This window comes from Cebus imitator, unplaced genomic scaffold, assembly GCF_001604975.1.
Source record: "Cebus imitator isolate Cc_AM_T3 unplaced genomic scaffold, Cebus_imitator-1.0 Scaffold40, whole genome shotgun sequence".
NCBI lineage: Eukaryota > Metazoa > Chordata > Mammalia > Primates > Cebidae > Cebus > Cebus imitator.
The window spans coordinates 636,646-641,963 of record NW_016107355.1 but is presented as its reverse complement, the minus strand read 5'-3'; the positions used below and the strand labels follow the sequence as shown (position 1 = coordinate 641,963).

Here is a 5,318-nt window from a genome sequence, read left to right as displayed (position 1 = left end):
CAAAACCAATGCTGACATTTATTATTTTGGTTTCATTTTCCTTTGTGCATCTTTATGTTTCTTCCGACAATCTATAAGCAGGTTGTTTGTTCTGGCCTCCCAAGAGTTCCTGCTGATATTACTTCCTACTCCTCTAGAGAATTAAGTCAGAACCTACTTGAAGTCTTTCATCATTCTTACAGAAAAAGAAAAATCTAGTGGTCTCTTTCTCAGGTAATGACGTTTCTCCAGGACTGGACTTTCTGTAATCTGTTTCTTCAGTAACATCTTCCTCTTCTGAACTGCTGTCTTAGAAATGAGGGTCTTCCTATGAGTGAGAACATGTGGTGTTTGGTCTTTTGCCCTTCTGTCAGTTTGCTGAGAATGATGGTTTCCAGGTTCATCCATGTCGATACAAAGGACACAAACTCAGTTGGGGGGAAATAGGGGAGGGACGTTGGGGGGTGGGGAGCTGGGGAGAGATAGCAAGGGGAGAGATGCCAGAGGTAGGTGATGGGGAGGAAGGCAGCAAATCACACTGCCACGTGTGTACCTATGCAACGATCTTGCATGTTCTTCACATGTACCCCAAAACCTAAAATGCAATAAAATAAATGGAAAAAAAAAAGAAATGAGGGTCTTCCAGGTTTCTCTGTTTCAACTCTACAGATCTTTTCCTTTATGTCTTTAGTGTCTGAATCAAAAGAGGAGAAAATGAACCCAATGGGCTGCTCAGCCTCACTGGTCAGAGTTGTATGGTCCTGGATTTCCTCAGGTTTCTCTTTACCACAGTCCTCATTCCAGAGTGTGTCTCTTCCTTTTCACTGGTATATTTTATAGTTTGGAATATTTCTTTCAGGTCCATAGCAATGTTATAGTATGTTTCTTTAGACAGCTCAGGTAGCTTCTCAGCTTCCTCTCTTTTCTTTTTTTGTTTTGCTTTACTCTCTTTTGGCTTATTATCTCTTTTTTTTTTTCTTTTGTAAGTGGCATGGTCTTGCTTTGTTGGATAATAATGAATGATGTCCTTAAATTTTTAGCAGCCACTGATCCTTTGTTTGTAGAATTGTTTATGGTGATTTGCAAAACACTTTGTGCAACATTCAGGACTTTCTTTTTTTCTTCAGCAAGCTCTTCTTCCTCAGCAGTTTTCATTTACCTTTTCTTGCTCCTCTTCACTGTCACTTTCTAGAAACTGAGAGTCCATGCGGAATCTGTCATCAGTGCCAAAGTGCGACTGTAAATCCATGAGTTTCTGTCCAGCTCTGCCCTTAAACTGAAGTTTAATTTTGAACCTGTTACTGTCATCTTCAGAATCAGATTCCTCATCATCACTGCCATCAAACAGCTTCACAGATGTTTTACTCATAGACTCTTTCATCCATTCCTGTTCTGGATGGCTCTGCTCCTGAGTTGATGTCTTCTCTGTTTCACATTCACTGTCAGAAACAAAGATGATGTGCGTTAGTTTATCCTCTGGATGACCATCCAAATTTGCCAGTGTTATGCACCAGCTTCTTCTGCACTTCTTTTGCTTTTTGCCTAGCTTCCAAGCCTGCCAAACGCTTCTCATTGTCTTCAGCATGCTTATCCTTAGCCTGCAGGTCTGACGAATTACTAACCGAGTGAGAAATCAGGTTTGATTTCCTAAGTGTCGTTGGATGAGACCTTTGGTGATTTCTTAAAAGATGTGAGGCTGCCTGAATCAGACCTCTCTTCCTCTGAAGCTACTGTCTTTGTGGTACCATGGCAACTGTCTTTGTCAAAGCCTATGTTGTGAGTCTTTGCACTAAGACTTAAGGACTTCTTACCTTTTAATGGCAATAAACTAGAAATAGGATTCTTACTTCTCTTTCCAGAACTGCTGGGGGATAGTGCCTTGCGATCCTGACTCTCAAAAGTGGTCCTTTTTGAGGTTGAACATACTTTGGGGCCATTTCCCTTCTTTGCATGTTGGCAAGGAGTCAGTTTACCTGACGAGCCATTAACTTATGGGGAGCCATCTTCCATGGATATGATACTGGGATCCTCATGTTTCATGGAATTCTGGTCTTTATTAATATTGTTAGAGGCAACATTGTCTTTCAAGGATTTTTTCATTGACTCCTTTTCATTGAGACAGCCTACTCCCTTGCAAGCCTGGAATTTTGGCTTTAAATTGTTTTCCTTTGGTTTCTGTTTGCGAGGGGTGTTCTTCTCTCCTTCTAACAGGGAAGTTACAATCTCCTCAGGACAAATACACTGTCAGCCTCTGTGGAGGCCAGTGGGAGTCTTGGGGCTCTTGAAGCCTCTGTCAAACTTGTATTGGGTGGTGGTTTCTGTTCCATCACTCTCAGTATCTTTATTTGGAATCTTCAGATCACCGCCAGCCAATTGTTCCAAATCAGTTAAAGTGAGATTCACACGAAGGGAGGTTTTCATCATGGCATTATACTCCTTGTCTCCTTCAGAGTCAGCTAATCCTGATGCAGAATCAGCATCTTCACTGCTACTGGAGTGAGAGGAAGATTTTCGATTAAGAGGCTTTAATCAATGGCCAAAGGCTGACTCTACATTGCTTTTTCTTTTTTTCACTCTAATACAGTAATCAGAAAGCTCACAGTTTTCTCTATTTTTGAAAGAAGTTTTCTTGTCCGTTGATTTTTTCATTTGTGAAAATTCTGTACTGTTTTGACCTTAGCAACATTTTTTTTTTTCATCACAACGATTTTATCTGTATCTCCTGAGTCATACTCAGAATCATTTCTCATGATATCATCATCATCATCATGGCAAGAGACATTATTTTTGATACCTACATCTATTAAAGAATGATGTTTGTGAACGCCTGATTTGAAATCATCGCTTATAACTTCAAAGGGATCATTTTGTAGTTCTCTGTAAGTTTTCCTCTTTTGTAGTCATCATTCTTAATTCATCTTCAGGTTCAATATCATCATCAGAAATGCTGTTTCTCTTCCTGGCAGTTTCCAAGCCAGAAGTCTTACAAGGTAGATTTTTAAGTTTCTTAGTATCAGAAACAGGTAGGAGATGGTTTAGAAGGAGTAATGGAATCACAAGTTCTTTTTTGTGCAGCCTGTTGTGGGTGTTAAGGGTGGTCTCTCTATTACCCACCTGGGTCTTGGACTCAGAGACCCAGTGGAACTCTCATCCTTCTGCACTTTTATCGTCTTCTTGGGAGGGCCATGAAAGTCAGAGAACTCTCCTTGCCGTTTCTTACGCACAGGGTCATTTCCTCCTTCCAGTTCCCAAGTCAGGCTGGATATAGGAATGGTGTTTGTGAAATCCTCTCCTGTCTTCTTTAGGTTGTGGCAGTATTTTGAGAGATCATATTTTATGATTTTACGTTTATGTTGATTTTTAAGGTGAAGAACAGGTAGGACTCTTCCAAATTTGCTCCCAATCCAATTCTCATGGCTTGGTCTTCTGTCTCCGACACAGCTTTCATATGGAAATCCACTCCTCCTATCTTTTCTAACAAGTTGGTGTTACCAGTTGTTGATTTTTCTTTCTTAGCTTTTGCTTCTTCTCTCTCTTGGGCCAATCTGTGCAAAAAGCTTTCTTTTGCTAGTTGAATTTGTCATGTTCCACCTTTCCATGTTGTTTTATTTAAAGCAGACATACATTTTTTCATATCTGCTTCTGCTATACTAATGTTGATATATGCAAAGACTTTCTGTGGGTTTCCTTGGTCATCTTTCTGTGTGATGATCTTCACATCCGAAACTTCTCCAAATCTAAACTGATTTTATATGTCTGTCGCAGAAATGTCCTGGCTAAGGCCGCCCACATAAAGGCGCTTCATTTCTCTGTTCACTTTCATGAAGGCTGGGCATGTACTTGGTGGGTTTTAGCGGGAAAAACAATTTTCTCAGTCTTCTTTCTCTGAGAAGACCCAGAGAAGTGAAGACAGAGGTTAGGAAACGACCCTTTGACTTCTTATGCCCCAAACCCTCTCCTCACCACACTGTCACCTAATGCCAGTGCTGCTGCAGCCCCTAAATTCACTTTTTAAAAGGCCTGGTAATGGTGTTTAGTTGTGTGGGAGAATGTCCTTGTTTGTGAGAGCTATATGCTAAAATATTTAGGGATAAATTGTCATGTTGTCTCCAGTGTACTTTAGGCTGGCTTGACAGAAAGAAGTGTGTGGGTTCCTGTTTTAGTCCTTTTGGGATGTAATAACAAAATGCCATGGACTGGACTGCTTATAAACAGCAGAAATCTATTTCTCACAGTTCAAAAGTCCAAGATCAAGAGTCTGGGAAGACCAGAGATTTAGTGTCTGGTGAGAACCTAATTTCTGGTTCATAGATGCCACCTTTTTACTGTGTTCCCGTGTGGTAAAAGAGATGAGGGGTCTTTTTCAGGCATCTTTAATAAGGGCAATAATTTCATTCATGCGGGTTCTATCTCCCCAAAGTCCTAACTACTAATATCATCATGCTGGGGGTTAGGATTTCAACATATGAATTCTGGGGGGACACAAACATTCAGACCATGGCAATACCTATATAGAGAGTGAAGCAGGAGCAACAAGAGCATTATAGTAGGTGTGGATAAGCAAGGGTATACCAACGTTCATTATGTTTCTTTAATTTTTGTGTAGACTTGAAATTTTCCCAAATAAGAAAAATAGTATCTATGGGAATCATTGAGAGAAAATATTTTTCCCTCCACTTTTTATGCCTGTTGCCCTCCTACACCTAGTAATTATTTTGTGACATGAAAGCTCTGCTTTGATTTGTTAGTTTTGTCTGGTGTATGGAGTTGAGTTCTGAAGACTCACCCTATTTCTCTGCAGGTGATCAGGATGTTGTAGAGACAGTGAGTTTAGATTTCGCAGACACATTTTCTTTTGGGACTCTTCTTTGATTAATATGTGAAGTGACAGCAAGGGACCTTGTGAAAGCCTTGGTTCTTGTTATTCCCTGCAGCTGCAAGAGTGGGTTTCAGAAGGCCAGTGAAGAAATGTGGTAAATACATGGTACATTCCTTATGGTTCAGCGGAAGGCTTGAAAGATCCCTGGAACGAGCAGGAGAGAAATACCTTGAGACTTTTTACATGCATGTCTGTTAAAGCCATCATGTCAGTGCATTTTACAACATTTTGTCTGCCTCCTCTCAATGACAGATTTTGGCAGTCTTGGCATGGGAGTCATGCATTTTGAACTACCTGCATGGGATATCTTGAGTTCCACATAGGAAAAAAGTCAGAGAGAAAAAAAAATGGGGGAGCAGAGATCTTTTTCTCATAAATTTGATTTATCTGAAGATAAGTCAAAACTCAAATCATAACTGTGTAGCTATATACATTTTGAAAAACTGACTGGTAAGTAACA

The 5,318-nt window shown here is 40.2% G+C and overlaps 1 pseudogene; it reads right to left on the bottom strand.

Moving 5' to 3' along the window:
- Window positions 1-3,802, bottom strand: LOC108302349 (annotated as a pseudogene).
- Window positions 3,803-5,318: the final 1,516 nt, after the last annotated feature.